Source organism: Macrosteles quadrilineatus, unplaced genomic scaffold, assembly GCF_028750875.1.
Source record: "Macrosteles quadrilineatus isolate MER2022 unplaced genomic scaffold, UCM_ALF_1.0 Scaffold_3__2_contigs__length_128488019, whole genome shotgun sequence".
In the NCBI taxonomy this organism is placed as follows: domain Eukaryota; kingdom Metazoa; phylum Arthropoda; class Insecta; order Hemiptera; family Cicadellidae; genus Macrosteles; species Macrosteles quadrilineatus.
This window is the reverse complement of record NW_026542596.1, coordinates 56,791,352-56,809,098: the sequence shown is the minus strand read 5'-3', so window position 1 is coordinate 56,809,098 and position 17,747 is coordinate 56,791,352. Positions and strand designations below refer to the sequence as shown.

Below are 17,747 nucleotides of genomic sequence, written 5' to 3'. Positions count from 1 at the left end.
CGCCATAATACTTAATCCGTACAAATCCTTATATATTTCCACCAACTAAAGGACTAATAATCACTAGTCAGAGGTTATGTTTTTGTTTATAACCACTAATTGCCACGAAAATACAGTATAATCAGCTGATTGGTGTCCGGTAAAACTCATTGCAGAACAGTATTACGCAATGAAACCCCATTTGAATAAGCAGGCGGCAAACAGCTGTTTTCTGGACTAAATCCTTGCGTGGAAAGTTTATCAAAATAATGTAGTGTGGCGTAAAAGCTATTTTCCGTTCTCAGGATCAAAACCTCAAATCAGATACTCGATTGTGTTCATTAGATAATCACGTCCAAAACCTTCACAGGGAATGTGAAAAACGACTACTGTATACATTTGCTCTACAGCTTTGACTATTCTACAGCTAGCGTTTCATTTTCCCTGGACCAAGAACAGAGAGACTCACAAGCAGCTGTTTCCAAACCACTAAAAGAACTCCTCAACCTCCTCAACCTGAAGTACCTTGCCAATGCCCGAACCCCAAAAAACCATAGCAGTTCTTGCATTCCTACCTTCCAACCACCCAAGCCTCACACCCACCACCTCACCAACCTATAACAGACCAATCCACAGCAACCACGATCAACCCTCAATAGCTACAATACTCATCCAAACCAATAGTTGAAGAAGGTTGCTAGCTCGTAATACCTGTCAAAACTTCTACCCTATCCAACCAATGTTGAAGATTAAGAGGACCATTATTTCTCTATCCATGACCATTTATTAAAAACTAAATATCCAACGATGAAGGACAGTTGGGCCCAATTTCGAACCATCCAAAAGCTACCGAGTGTGTCAAGATCGAACCGGCCACCTTAGCTACACAAAAATGTCCTGATTTAGAGTGGCCAAGTTTTAGGCTATCACATTTTATAGGGTAACTTTGGTCTCAGTTCTGAGCAAACGTTCTCTTTGTATTGACGGGTAGGCTTTAGTACCTTGAACTGAGCTTAAAACCTAGACCTACGCGTCCGTTCCCAATTTTAAAACTACGATTAACTTCACAGAGATAAATCCTAGGTGTGTATTGGACTTTTTAAACCATCAATGTTCCTCAAACGTTATAAAACATGTAATAAATACAGCTTTGGAACTTTGTTAGTGTAAAAACCAAACTACTAACAAAAACTTATGAGAAAAGTTTTTCATAACCAGTTTTTACAATCAAAGTTGGATATTTGTGATGTTGGAGATTAAAGCTTTCTCGGAAGCAAAAATTTGCTCTATGTTCAGTCACCAATATCAAATAAACGGAGATGAGTATCTGTGTAAAAACAGGTTATTTAGGGATATGAGCAATGGCTGCTTTGTTCAGCCAGTTAAAAAAATAAAATAAATTCAAGTTTTAATTTAAATTCATTAAAAGATAATTTTTGCCTTGACACATTTCCTTATTCTATGTGCTCACCTCTTTCTGCTTCATCAACCCATTTTAGTATAAATATGACAAATATAAATGGGACATTTAAAAATGCTTTTGAGAAAGTTTTATTACTCTTTGTGTTTAAAAAATTTCACCAACCTAAATGGTCTGTTTTGACTACAAAAAGAGGTGGGCACATTAAGGAAATTATCAAGGCAAAAAATTCAGTTTTAATTAAATAAAATAAAAACTTGAATTTAACTGGATGAAAAAAGTGACCATTGCCTCATATAACCCAAATAACCTGGTTTTACACAGGTACATCCAACTCATCTCCGCTTGATTAAAATTTATGGCTAAACATCGAGCTAATTTAGGCTTCTGAGTAAGCTTTAATTTCCAATATTACAAAAATCCAATTTTTATTGTAAAAACTGTTTATGAACAACTAGTTTTGTTTACATTGTGCCTACGGAAAATTTTACGGTTATCTTCAAACTCCCTCCATATTGCATAATATATTTTACATTAAAACGTACGTCGTCAGCTAGTACAAAGACGGTTGATGCTTAGACCACAGAAATCTGATCACTGAACGGAATTCATACTCTAGTTTTGTCCACGTCGTTTTTTAGCAAACTTCCCTATGTAGCTATTATCGTAGGTAGCACGGTAAGACATGGACACGGGACCGAGATACTTTTTTCATTTTGATGTCCCTAGAGGCCAAAAACACCATTCGTTCACATTTTTATACTTGTATATACATCCGTGAACGCGATAAATTGAGTAATTTTTGTCCGATTTGGATGAAATTTGGCTTGAACGTGTAGAGTGGGATAAACTTGAATGAGTTCGCGAACCAGCATGATCGGACCATGGATATGGGGTAAAAATGTTTTTTTTTCTAAACATTTTCCTTTAAAACACCAAATTTCCCAATTTCTCTTCAAATGGTAGCTGAAAAAAATAATTTAGTATATAGAATTTTTTTGGCGGTTATCGGTTACGTAGAAAGTCCAAAATGTCGTAAATTTAAAATTCCCATGTCTTATGGAGAACAAGTAAACTGTTATAGTTTGCTCATTTCTGTATATATGTTGATCAAACCTGGCCAATTTATTTATTTCATACTAAGCGATTTATATTTTACTAAAATATACACTTTAACCCCCCCCCCTCCCCACCGTATCAGCAAACCTAGGTGCTTGTTAAACCTAATGCTATTTAAATAGATTTAAGTGAGAGTCAAATAAGGATAATGGAAATTCGCTTAGTCTGCAGGTTTGCTGCGAGCGACGTATTTTATTACAATGACTACATATATTAATCGTTAACCGAGATTGGTTTTTCCGTTTTCACGTGTTGAGTATTAATAAAGCATAACGATTTATAAACACAATATCATTTACCAGAATTCTAATAAAAAAATAATTAATATTCTTTATACGTAACTTCAAACATAAATAGCCTATTTAATGTTTGAAACAGGTTTTTTACGGTTTGATAATGCCATTATACACATTACATGGGTGTTAGTTGATAGAACTCATACATCATTTACCACAATTAATTTTAAAATTATCAATGGGATTTTTTAGGTTCTAAATATTACAAATATTTCATTGCTTTTCAAAATAGTATAACTCATAATGCAGATAAATAATAAATATACTTTTCTTCAGACTTATTTTAGTAGGAGGAATTCGTCTCTAATTTGTCATTATTATTTAACCAAAGTTTTAAATTTCGGATATTTTTGTAACTCTAAATATTAAAAAAGTTTAAATGCATTAAAACTTTCATACTACAAATCATTAATAAATATACTTCTAATCAGACTCTTTTTAGTGGGAAAAAGGCCATTATTATTAACAATAATCGGGTATTATAATATTACTCTAAATATAACAAGGTCAATTTAAATTATTTAACAAATCGGGCCAATAATCATACTGTAAAAACAATTAATTTTACAAATTGATAGCACACATTCGAAAGGTTCTGAGGGGTGGATGAACAAGCAATTAAATACACAAATCATCAAAATAACCAACCCTTGTGCTTCCACCGTGATAATAAGAGTACAATAAAATATCCTCAACACAAAAACATAAAAAAATTATATTTTTCAGTCTCGGGTAAAAATTCTACATGTCCTGACCTACCTGTATTCCTGATGATTGCTGAGGCGGGTAGCGATGCTGAGGGTCGTATGCTGAGCTGGGCTGACGATGTGGTGACCCGCGCATGCGCCGACCCCGTGATCAATACCCACGGGCGAATGGAGGTCATTTCATCCCCTTAGTGGGAGAGAGGGGTGCGAACCTAACAACCCTCAACATGAGGCCTGACCTCACTGTACAGTGGAATTGATAAGCTTGTTAAAACTGAAAAAAAACGTTATCGTCATTTTGGGGACCGGGAATTTGAAACTTTTGTCCTGGTTTTGCATGAGTTTTTACTTCCTCTCCCATAGTACATGAATAAATTATTGTTTTCGTCAAAGTTCTTGTTCTGAGTGAAATTATCTGTTTTGAGCACGTCTAATTTAAAACACTTTTCGAAGGGATGTCCGTGTGTGTGGATGTGTTCAGAGTTACAGACATTTAATACACATTTTAAGGAAATTAATGTGGGTACTAATCAATGGTATTTTTTTTTATTTCTTCAAATGTTGATTTTAATCCAGATTTTCCCCATATAATGACCTAAGAATCGGTATTATAGGCTATTAATAGTACCAATGAAGCGATAACACCTACCCGGCTATTCGAGACTATCTTCGCTGTCAGTCTATAAATCTAGAAGAAAACATTGATCTCTCATGCCAAATTAACTATATCCGTACCGGAGTACTCACTATATTAGCCATGCGAAGAAAAATCTCAGCGAAACTTAAAAATTCACACATAATTCCAAATAAGAAAATCAATCTCTTGGTTGCTGTGTGAAGGTTTATCTAATGTTAGTTCACTTGATGGGTTTGTCGATTAAATATTTAATAATCCACCCGAGCGCTTTCTGTCATTGTTTATGAAGGATGGCAGTTTGCTCTGCGTCCACTTTTCTGCCAATATTTAGCTTGAAAAATAACCTTTACAATATTTCTTTCCATATAAAAAACACGTTAAGTGCAAATCAATAGTTTTCATATAATCTATATAAAACTCGAGAATGAGTGCACCGAATTGGATAATGTTTTTTTATGTGTTCCTTAATGACAGGGGGATGTTTTTATGTAAGGAAAATTATAATCCATCCAACCGTAATTTAGCAGTATTTTACATTATATAGCATTGGAGGAAAATTGTTTCATTAAAATGTGGGCTACAATAACATGTGTTAATTTCCAAAGGACGTGATTGAGCGTAGCGAACGAGCTTATCTTGGAATGAATGAGCATTTGACATAAACCATATTAGGACATGACAACGTCTCTCGGGCCAGCTAGTTCGTAGTAAAGTTGCTTGGTGGAAGTTTATTGGAAAACAAAGCTAATATTATGATGGTGTAAATAGAATAAGACACTTGATCGTTCTTCCCAAACATAATTTAAAACTTTCACCATGCTGAGAAAACACTTTTTTCTAAGGCCTCTTTTACAGTTTTACGTATTAAGCCATAAAGTATTTTTGAGAATATAATGAACTGTACAAATGTGTTTTTCACCACACAATGATGTTTTTAGCTGTTTTACATACGTTTAATTGGTGGCTGAAAGTTACGTTTTGCTGGACATACCAGCTGTCATCGTTATTTGGGGACCGAGCAGGTTTTTACATCCCTAGGGCCACAAAATCACCTGCCCGCTTACTTTCTTAAAACATGAACGCATATTAAATACACAATCAGTATTCATAACATTGCAATAGATTTGTTTTATTGTAACCGCTGCCAAGCAACTATTTATTATTATTTTTGCTGATTCCTCAAATTATTTCTTCACTCAACCTTAAAGTTGCGCTTATACTTTATACTTATACTTTATACTTTTCAATCAAATGGCGACCATACAAAGTAGGTTTAAGCCAAGTATGAATGGAGATGAGTGTATGATGAGTGGCGCGATCTTGTAGTCTTGTTAGTGACTAAGGCCGACTTATTCCTAGGCACAGCTGTTAATTAATAGCCCATACAGCTATGACTCTCAGTGTGCATTATTATTGTGGTGAATAGTGGTAATAGGGTAGTGTGGTGAAAAATAGCATTCGTACCACGGACCGAAATGGTTTTGCCGGGTCAGAGAGAAGTCGAACTTTAAAAACTATCTCGAGCCGGCAAAACCTCATTTTCGGCCCTAGGTACGAAATATACTATTTCAAAATATGAAATGGTTATCACATATAGCCTACGAGTGATTACATAAAGGTAAAAACTCAGCTTTTAAGTTATGTAAATATTTATACCAGTTGTGAAGTAAAAGTAAAAACATATCCTAAAACATTTTTATAATCTGTTTTGATATACATATTACATAATTATATTAAATATATTAGATATCTATATTAAACTCATAAGACATTACGTATACCCAATTTCAAAGGATATTTTAAAATCAAGCTGCACACAAATTTATATTTAAAAATATAAATATAATTTACCTTCTTTTAAAAATATATCCGGCCAACGTTAGAATATTTCTAAATCACTAACTTTTCCTCTAAACTTGTATTAAACTAGAAGATAAAAGTCACTCGGAAATAGTTTCGAACAGTGACCTGAATTCATAGTGAATTATTTATATAAAATTTACATTTGATTTTTGTATATTATTCTCTATTGAGTATTTTTATAATTTTTATTTTCTCATTTGTATATTTATCGGCAGTTTTAAAGTAAAATATAGGTCTTTTTATGCAAATAAATTATTCTTTTTATGCATTGTATACCTACGGACACATTTATTTTACGTTTTGATCAGATGTAGGTATAAAATATGAATGTAGGTCACAGCATGGGCAAATCAGTGCAGCCAGTGGGGTGACCTACTTTCGATTTCCCTCCAAGTAGGGGAGGCAAGAAGGTTTAGGGTGGGGGTCGGGAAAGAGGGAAATTTCAAGAGATTTAGGGTGGTTTTTGATCGGTTTGCTCACTTTAATACTGAGCTGTATATCGGGTAGAGTATAGTAATTTTTAATGTAGGCCAGACAAATAGTACCCTAGAAATCGCAAACAAACTGCTAGTTCTGATTTTTTATTGTATTATTAGTACCACTACCAGTAGTGTATTTCCAAGTTTGCGCTTCAAAGACCTGTGCTGGCTTAGCAGCACGCGAAAAAACGTGTAATATTTATTTATGTTTATTTACTTTTTACCATGTCACCTAAACTATGAATTTTTCACATAACATTTAAATCTCCTTTTTTAAAGCAGATTACATTTTCTACCATTTGAGACCACAATCATTGCTGTAGGTACAAGTAGTTTATTATGGTTTGAAACTGTTCCCAGCTATACTTGGTCAATGGGCTTTTAAAAATGGTTCTGTTCTATTACAGTAACAAAGGTAACAACGGTCTTAGTTAGTAACAAAACTACACAAAGTTACATAAAGCTACAAAAACTACACAAAGCTAGACAAAACTGCACAAAACCGCAAAAATAAACTACACAAAGCCACACAAAATTACACAAAGCTGCACAAAACTGCAAAAAACCGCACAAAACTACACATAGCTACACAAAATTACACTAAACTACACAAAGCATCTTACTTCTCAATTTTGTCATCCATATTTGGGTAAAATTACGCTCGGTTACGTCCTGGCATAGTGACAGTAATACTGTAATAGTAGGGTAAGCCCAATCTTATCTTACTAATATTATAAATTTGAAAGTTTGTTTGTTTATTCCTTTGAAGTTCAACCATGCATTAACCTGACGGATTGGGCTGAAATTCGGCATGAAGATAGCTCACATTCCCGATTAACATTTAGGCATATTCTTATCTCAAAAATCCTTTCGGGCTCCGCCCCAGTGACTCTGTAGTTCCCCATGTCAACCTTACGAGGATTCATATTTAAAGGGAATTAAAGAATTTAGTCAGCTGTTTCAACTAAAAAAGTTGGTTCTATTATATGCAAAAGCATTACAAGTTATAAGATTTACCAACAGGGTGCAGCACTAATTTACTAATTTCATTGACTATTAATACAAAACTATTAATCTTCAGTATCCAATAGTCAATGGTAATATTGAACTAAGCAGCAACAAAAAAAAAACTTTAATACGCAATGAGAACTGTCAAAGTAGGATTGTTTACAGTTATGTTTATGTTTTTAATTTCATGAATAATTTGTGGTATTTTGCCAATCTTTAATTAATTTATTTTTCTGTATTGTTTAAGTGAAGTGGTAGAACATTATGGCTTCGGTAGATGTCTACTACTATAGTATGTGTTATACTATAGTATACCGTAAATTTAAAGAAGCAAATTTTATCAAACTGTGTCCTCCCCCATTGCTTACGCAAAGCTATAAGCATTTTATACTTATATGCCAATCCTGTGCGAAGGACGGGTACTCTGCTAGTACTGATATATGTATTGTGTACAGTAAGGTTTGATACTGAGTTTATCAGTAGGTTTCAAAACTGAGATGAGAATTATCAGGGGTAAATAGTGATCTCTAAATCGTTAGTTTCATAATGAGCTGCATATAAAAGTGACTTTATGAACTGCAAATCAGAATGATGTTTCCATAGCTACCGGTACCTTTATATCTGTAGGTTTAATATACAGGGTGTCCCAGAACTCTCTACCAATATTTTAGGGCATTGATCCTGGGTAAGAAACATACCTAAATATCATATTTAAATTGTCCGGAAGTCCTTAGTTACTCACACAGCCGCCATTTTGTTTTTTTCAGTTATTATTTTTTTTCTAAAGAATGGTTAAACATACGAAATAGAAACTTTGCACAAACATTTATGACAACTAGACAAAGCTACCAAAAAATTATCACAATTTTTTAAATTCATAAAACAAAATGGCGGCCATTTAAATTTTTTTTAAATCAATGGTTTTTGAGTTATATAATAAAGAAAATTTTAAATGGCCGCCATTTTGTTTTATGAATTTGAAAAATCTTCATAATTTTTTTGAAGCTTTGTCTAGTTGTCATAAATGTTTGTGCAAAGTTTCCATTTTGTATGTTTAACCATACTTTATAAAAAAATTAATAACTGAAAAAAACAAAATGGTGGCTGTGTGAGTAACTAAGGACTTCCGGACAATTTAAATATGATATTTAGGTATGTTTCTTACCCAGGATCAATGCCCTAAAATATTGGTAGAGAGTTCCGGGACACCCTGTATAGTTGTTCTTAATTAACTCTCAGGCAAACCTTACGATTTTCAAATTCAAGTGTTTAATGGTTATGCAGTTAAAATATAAGCACGTACTGCACTTTGATGCCTCTGTGGAAAGAATTTGACGCTCTTTCATTTTGAAACGCACTGTGGCTTGAATTCTAAAGCAAAACATTTTGACAAAATATTAAATATGAGTGAACAAGTCCATTTTTTATTTTACATTGTCGTATACATCTCGTGAGTTATTTCAATGCTGGAAGCGGGAGTGACTTTCGTCCAATCAAGGGAGTTTAAAACATCACTTGAGTTAATCAACGAGAACAAATGGAGTGAGAAAAGCACTGTGATGAACATCGTGGTGGGCGTGGCTACGTCGAAAGACCAGAACTGATGAGGAATTTTCACAGATACGAATTAAACCACAGACAAAGGAGTCGACCTTTCTTTACGATTACAAATAGAAATAAAATAAAGCGAAGGTCCCGTGTGCAAATTTAGCATTTTTACAGGGTTCAGAACTCATTATCGGGGCAATAATGCAGTATCAATTTGGCTGTTTACCATTAAAAGATTACTGCAAAACTGACAACATTCAAGAAAAAATACCCCCGACACAGCAAACCTGCAGACTAAGCGAATTTCTATCTACCTGGGTGGGATTCCACTAAATTATTCCCTTGAAATTGTCATATTTATCTCCTATTTAAATATCATTAATTTTAATGAGTACGTAGGTTTGCTGCTATACAGGGAGATAATAAGGTGTGTTTATGTTTAAATACTGATAGCTTAGTATGAAGTAAACAAATTTTCCAAATTTAATTAAAATATGTCCATAGACAAGCAAGATACAACAGTTAAATTTTTATACATAAGAATAACATAATAATTTAAGATTTACACTTTTTTGTATTTTTTTCCTTAACCGAGGCATAAAACAACGCTTTTATGTACTTAATTGTTAGCGAATTTCCCATATAGGGAATAAGCTATTACCGTAGGTCTCGTGGTAAGACCCGGACACGGGACCGATTTATTTGTTTCGTTTTGAGGTCCCCAGAGGCCAAAAACACCAGAAGTTCAAATTCATATGTATATTTGAAACTCTGTATAAACGTGTAAACCTACATTTATTCGAACGATGAGTTCGCGAACCAGTATGATCCGACCATGGGAACGGGGGTTTATGGGGTAAACTGGGGTTTTCCTATTTTTTACGCTAAAAAAAATAAAATTTTGACATTATTTCCAAACCATTTTTTACAGCTCATAAAAACAAATGATTTAGTATACTGAAGCGTTGTTGTATGCCTAACGGTTGCAGAGAAAATTCCAAAAAAGTGTAAATTTTAAATTACTACGTTATTCTTATGGAGTATAAATAAACTGATATAGCTTGCTCTTCTATGGACATACTTTATTTAATTTTATTTACCTCATACTAAGCTATCAATATTTCAATAAAAAACCTTATTGTCTTCCCTGTAGCAAACCTAAGTAGGCTACTCATTATAACTGAAATCATAATATGTAAATAGGAAATAAATCTGACAAAATTTCAAGGGAATAATTTCGTGGAATTCCAGCCAAGTAGATGGAAATTCGCTTAGGTTGCAGGTTTGCTGTGGCGGGGGTATTTTGGTATTTATGTTATAGACATGCAAGTCCAAACCTTCATATCTATACTGTAATATTAGCATTGACTATATAACACTACTGTAGTGTTATATAGTCAATGATATTAGTTCCTTCCATCCAAGTCATTGATTGATGTTATAGACATGCAAGTCCAAACCTTCATATCTATACTGTAATATTAGCATTGACTATATAACACTACTGTAGTGTTATATAGTCAATGATATTAGTTCCTTCCATCCAAGTCATTGATTGATGTTATAGACATGCAAGTCCAAACCTTCATATCTATACTGTAATATTAGCATTGACTATATAACACTACTGTAGTGTTATATAGTCAATGATATTAGTTCCTTCCATCCAAGTCATTGACTTTATCAGGAATACACTAAAGTTATTAACACGCTAATCCGTTTCCCAGAAATTTATTTGGGGGTAAAAAATACAATAGTTTTTTTATAAACATTTTGGATTGAAAAAAGTAAATACATTGATGAATAATCATGCACTTAAAGATAAAATCGCCCTATTCGCACAATACCACAAATTATTTATTAAATTAAACACATAAACATACTTAAAAGTTCTCATTGTGTATCACAGCTTGTTGCTGCTTAGTTCATTTGAATATTGTAGAAATCCTTTAACTAACATTATTTCACAGTTGTGTGATTTCTGCACCAAACGATGTATTTCAATTCTGCATCATTAAATATACTAAAAATGGGAAGTAGGAGAATTAGTGATGAGTGAGTCAGTCAGTCAGTATGAGGGCTTTGCATTTATTGGTATGGAACTAAATATCTTCAAGTAAATAGGGACATTTGACTTAAATCCAAATCATTTTGTAAAACAAATCAGAAACATACAAAGTAAAGTAACCCATATATTCTAAAGTAATCTATAAATACTAACCTCTACGCCTAGAAAATATTATTGTCAAGTCTCAAGTCAAGTGTAAATATTAATTATTCTTTCGGTTGGGGTAATTATTCCGTTTACTCTTGTCTAGGGTTACGAGAGTTTTACATTCGTTACGATACTATACGATAATTAGTCAAGTGACGTAATCATCACACTCAGTTCGTGAAATCTCTAATCTCCGTAACAGTTCGTCTAACCTCCGCTAGGTGTCACTGACATCAAGGTCCGCAACAGTTTGTCTAGTCTCCACCAGGTGTCACTAGCCTCGACATCTACTAAATCCATCATAGTTTCTTTATTTATTTGGTATTATAAAAGAAGTTAGTCCCAATAAATAAATTTATCTTTAACTAAAAAAAAGACCAGTTAAAACCTAAACAAAATGATATCCCTACGGTTGAAATCTGCGCTAGTTTTCAGAGAAAGCCTTGTATTTCCTTATACATTCTCGCAGCGATTTTTGAGAAGCTAGTACATGACTACCCCGTTTGGCTTCAGAATAGTAAACTTCACAATTGAAGATTCACAATGATTTTAAATTTTATTCTATGAAAAGCCGAAAGGTGTGTTCTTTACCTAGGACCACCGATTGGCTTAAAAACACCTATACGTCTCTTATAACTCAACCAACCGTTGGTTGAGTACGATAACGTCATACAGTATGTCTTGACCTTTCAGACAGAGAGAGTTCCTCATTTTTTTACTCACTGGGTGACAGACAAGCAAGTTAAAGTAGTGGGAGTATGTTTTATCTATGGTAGTACCACAGACAATGGAATAAACCATTAGAGTATTATATTGTCTGTGGTAGTACCATTGTCTGCCGCTTGCCGCGCTCCTCTGTGTCTGACTTTCTATCTGTCGGCTGTCGCTGTCTGTTTGAAAGTCTTAAGCCTAGCCTAAGGGTTTTTTAGGTTAATTATAATATTAGACAAGAGTATCTATTAAAAATACAAGAGTTTTATACTTTTTGGGGGTACAGTTTCTTAACTGGTCTATGCTAATATCGATTGAAACTATCGATTTGATTAGTAAACCTTAACACGTAGAGTGCGGCCGTTCCCGATCGGGTACGGCGCTTGGCCCCCGTACGGTGCGTCCGTACCCCATCGGGAACGCTCGGTAATGCCTTTTGTATATCTTCGTTTTTGCTCTAACGTCGGCCGAAAGCGGACCTATACGACGTTAGCGTGTAGTATGTGACTTGCATTTTGTTGTGGTGTAGGTTGGTAGTAAATTTCTCCGTAAAATTCCCGTCTGGCAATCTCAAAAGTCTTCTTTTTGTCCCGTCTTTTTCCCTCCATTTGGCAATACAATTCCAATGGGACCGGCTACGTTCCAAGCAGTGCTGCTATCTGTGGGTGTTTAGCGAACTACATCGACTCTCGTTGTAAAGCAGGACATCCCCTCACGTTATTTGCTATTCGTCAGACCAAAATTGAAAAGGCCAATCACACGCGGTAATCGGGTTTACTCGACGCTGAGGGCTGCGCCGCACTGGGGATACGCCCGCTATTTGACGTGCCGCAGCGAACGTGTTAATGCGATTTTTTCACCTTCAGCAAGTTTGGTTGGTTAGGTTAGGTTATGATAGTTTAATTTTATATTTTATAATAGATATACCTATTTAAAAATATCGATTATTAATCAATATTTTCAACTCGATAGTTTCAATCGATATTAGCATAACCCAGTTACGAAACTGTACCCCTTTTTGGTCTAAATATTTTTTCTCCGGTTAGGGTATTGTTTATGAAAGTCAGATCCTTGGTAAGATGTCCCGTAAAGGGGCTAAAGTATAAGCATTGACTTTATATCTACACTATAAAGTCAATGGTATAAGGCAAAGGCAGGGCTAATTAATTTGTAGCCTAAAGGTTAATTAGGCTACACTGTTAAGTTTAGAATTTCTTCCTTTAAAAATATGGGTTTTTCAAAACAGTCCCCCTATTATTCGTATTATCTACACCTTGGGACTAAACGTTTTAGCTTGGATTAGGCAGGCCCAACTTAAGTCTTTCGACTTTTAACTTAAATCTTTCCTCTTTACTGCAGTTTGTGCTGAGACTGGAGAATCCAATCGTCTTTTCCCTGGGTGTGTTTGTTAGGACTATTGCATGAATGTTGGAACCTTGGTAGGCTAAGTTCTGGTAGGGGCTGTTTATTTTGTGCAGGTTTAACTTGCTCAGTTAGAGTGTAAACTTAAGTTACCGGTTGTGTTTTGAGGTTTGCAGTGTCAATGTAGATGAGTGTTTTGAAATCTTCTGAACTATGTGTGGATTTATTACCCGGAACTATAAGTTAAGGGAGGTTATTTTTAATCTAGTTAACTTACTTAACTTGTTCATTTCATTTTTGGACACTAGGCGGTTTGGGAGCTCGAGCCCAGCTAGTACGCGCCTAGTGTTAGACGCGCCTAACTTAAGTACCCGGACCAAAAACCAGGCTTGGGAGCTTGCGCCTAAGTTGTAATGGTCATAGAGCAAGTATAACTTAGTCGGGAATAAGTCGCAGCGCGGCTAGATGGACAGGGAGTCGCAGGGAATTTATGTATTAATGTTGGCATTTAGCAATGGGACCGCGTCTCGTTGTACCTCATCATAGACCTAGGGACAACTATGTCATAGGTACAACTAGACGTAGAGTAGACGTTGGCATACCCAACAAGTTGTACCTGCAGATTTTTAAGAGGTACAACTAGACGAGTTGCAGTCTGGCATTTTAAATGAAAGGCTGATTAGTTCAAATAAATTTATTTTACGATTTGTAGTTATCACCATCTCAATTACTTGTTACATGTTGTATTAGCCATTTTCAGAAGAGAGCGAGGAGTGGGGGTTACAGCCCCCACCATCTAGCAGGCCAATATGCCTTCATAATAACAAACTATTAAACTCACATCTTTACTATATAAACTATACAACATTTCCCTCTTTTTATAAAAACTAAAAATTAACTACCTATTATTTTTTTTATGTTAACAACAAATATTAAATTTTTCGAAGTCCAAGTGACAAGTTGAATAAGACAGTTTCAAAAAGTATTTATAAAATAAACAAAAAAGGCTCTTTTATTTATTAGTTTAGCTCGAATACAGCCACACGCATTACATATTTTAGTGCGAATGAAAATAATAGTTCTACCCCCAGACAGTGATACAAATTGTGAATAAGACTCGACAAATCAACGTTGTATTTTCACAGATTCAAATACAAATTTAGTAAGTCTTGTAAAAGAATAAATTAAAAATAAATAATCGGTTTTATGCTTAGAAAGGTTTAAAATTAGGTTTCCAGGTTGTATCCTAGCATCCTAGTACTTAACAAATCGACTATTTATAAGCTTATAAACAGGAAACCAGATCGGTAGAAAACAAAAATACCCCCACTGCAGCAAACCTGCATACTAAGTGTGCTGTTTGGTATTTTTATAATTGCTATCATATGTTGCATATTTGATGTTTGTTTTTATTGTATTGTTGTTTTGAGCTTGAAGACTTACTTTTGGGATCTTGGCTAATAAAGTATCTATGTTTAACTGTGGTGTGAGTTTTACCTTTCACTTCATGGTGTCAGGTTAAATAAACTTTTGTGGAGAAGAAAGGACTAAGCATGGCTGAAGCAGTGAGTAGTACAATTAGTACAGTTCAATACCAACTTGTCACACCTGAACCTTTCAATTTCAGGGAACCTTCTGAATGGCCTAGATGGATAAGAAAATTTGAAAGGTTTAGATTAGCTTCAGGATTAGACAGTAAGAGTGGGGAAAATCAGGTTAATATGCTTTTATACTGTCTAGGAGATGAAGGAGAAGACCTTCTAACATCTTTCGGATTAAAAGATGAAGAATTACAGAGTTATGACACTGTCAAGGGTAGATTTGAGTCTTACTTAGGTTTCAAAATCAATATTGTATATGAGAGAGCTAAATTTCTAAAAAGACGTCAGTCTGAGGGGGAACCTGTTGATTCTTTTATAAATAGTTTACACAAACTGGGAGTGTCCGCTCCATTATTGAGCAAAGTCAAAGAAGAATTGGATCGACTGCATTCTGAGGGAATAATTGAGCCAGTGGTAGAACCAACAGACTGGTGTGCACCAATTGTTGTTGTACCGCGTAAGACAGGTGATAGAGTGAGGCTATGTGTTGATTATACCGAACTCAACAAAAGCATTCAGAGAGAAAGGTGGCAACTACCAACTGTAGAAGAAAGTCTAAGTAAATTAGAAGGCGGACAAATATTTTAATTACTAGACGCTACAAATGGATTTCTTCAAGTTCCCTTACATCATGAAAGTTACAAGCTTACGACTTTTATAACTCCTTTTGGGCGATTCTTTTTCAAGAGGTTACCATTCGGTATTAATTCTGGCCCAGAGGTTTACCAGAAGAGGATATACCAAGTTTTGGATGGACTGGATGGGGTAGTAAACCAAGCAGATGATATACTTGTGGTCGGTAGAACACAGGAAGAACATGACCATCGACTAGCAAATGTATTACAAAGATTGAGAGAACACAATGTTACACTTAATAAAGATAAATGTAACATTAATGTGAACAGAGTTAAATTTCTAGGACATTTGATTGAAAATGGATTGATAAAGCCTGATCCTGAGAAAGTGGAGGCCATTATGAAAATGCAAACCCCAAATAATGTTAACGAGCTTCGGCAATTTCTTGGCATGGTTAATTATTTAATGAAGTTTATTCCTAACTTGGCTGAAGTTACAGCTCCATTGCGAATTTTACTTAAGAAAGGTTATCAGTGGGTTTGGTCTGACGTTCAAAAGAGTGCTTGGGATAAAATTAAATCCCTAATTTCTTCAAATCCAGTTCTGGTGTCTTACAACAAAAATCGTAAAACCAGAGTTGCAGCTGATGCCTCGTCATTTGGACTAGGAGGGGTGATTGAACAATTTGTGGATGGAAAGTGGAAACCAATCACCTATGCATCGAGATCTTTATCACCGACAGAGATGCGTTATGCTCAGATAGAAAAGGAGGCACTGGCACTGACTTGGGCATGTAAGAGATTTTCACAGTATGTTTTAGGAACCTAGTTTGAACTTATGACTGACCATGAAGTAAACAAATCGCTAGTTTATCGGCAAGACTTCAGCGGTTAAGAATGATAATGGCTTGTTTTAGATATAAAGTAACATATGAGAAATGAAAGGAATTTTATGTACCAGATGTTTTGTCTAGGAACCCCATTAAGTCAAATGAAGAACATGAAGACATATTGGAACAAGATTTGTTTGTTCAGAGTATTTTAGATGCTATTCCTTGTTCTGACAAAAGGCTCAAGGAAATCAAAGAAGCTCAGGATACTGATGAGGAATGCGGAAGAATTAAATCCTGGATTGTGAATATCAATTGGAATAAAAATTCGGTGTATTGGAAGTACAGGACTGATCTAAGCATCAGTAAAGGATTCCTCCTTTTAGGCACAAGACTGTTTATTCCAAAATCGTTGAGAAAGGAAATACTGAGTAAAATACATGAAGGTCACATGGGAATTGTCAAATGTCGAAGGCGAGTGTATGAATCGGTGTGGTGGCCTGACTGCTCAACAGATATTGCTACACTTGTAACAAATTGTCCAGTTTGCTTGGAGCAAAGAAGTAACAAATCAGAACCATTACTGTTGACTGAACTACCAAAAAATCCCTGTGAGTCTTTAGGTATTGATATTTTGAAATGTAATGCAAAATGGTATTTAGTTGTGCAAGATTACTATTCTAGATTTCTTGGACTGGTTTATGTAGATGCATTGACTACTGGAGCTGTGGTTGCTAGATTGAAAAATATATTTGCTCGACATGGAGTACCATATGTGGTAAGAGCTGATGGAGGTCCGCAATTTACTTCTCAGGATTTTAAAAATTTTGCTGAAGAATATGGTTTCCGTATAGTGACATCAAGCCCAAGGTATCCACAATCAAACGGAGAAGCAGAAAAAGCAGTTGACATAGCGAAGCGGATTCTAACGAAATGTAGTGATCCAAATCTTGGATTGTTAGAATATAGAAATACACCCTTAGTCCCTTAGAGTCTGGTCTTTCACCTGCAGAGTTACTTTATTCACGGAAGCTCCGATCAACATTACCGTAAATAAATAACTTCAGACAGGTAACAAGGGAAAGATTGCAAAAGTTTAAAGAGAAGGATTTTTCAATCAAGGAAAGAAATAAGAGAAACTACGATGTAAGGAAAGGTGTAAGAGATCTCTCACAGCTTGATCAAAATGACAAAGTTTGGATTCCAGATTTAAAACGTTATGGACATGTTGAGAATAAATCAAATCATCCTCAGTCCTACCTGATAAATACACAGGCAGGGAAGATCAGAAGGAACAGGAGACATATAATAGCTGTGCATAGGTCTATTGAAAATGGTGGAAATAGATTTGAACACCAATACCAAGAAGACCAAGGAACTGAAACTGATGCTGGACA

The 17,747-nt window shown here is 34.9% G+C and overlaps 1 protein-coding gene across 2 annotated transcripts in view; it reads right to left on the bottom strand.

Moving 5' to 3' along the window:
- The window catches only part of LOC128990511 (MAP kinase-activating death domain protein), a 126,549-nt gene that overhangs the window by 82,923 nt on the left and 25,879 nt on the right, over positions 1–17,747 (bottom strand). The window contains exon 1 of one of the 2 annotated variants that reach the window (XM_054412890.1): positions 3,574–3,631. The exons of the other annotated variant lie outside the window; for it this stretch is intronic. The gene's annotated coding sequence lies outside the window, so the exon portion shown is untranslated. Of the gene's footprint in view, positions 1–3,573; positions 3,632–17,747 lie in introns of those variants that run through there. 2 annotated transcript variants of the gene reach the window in all.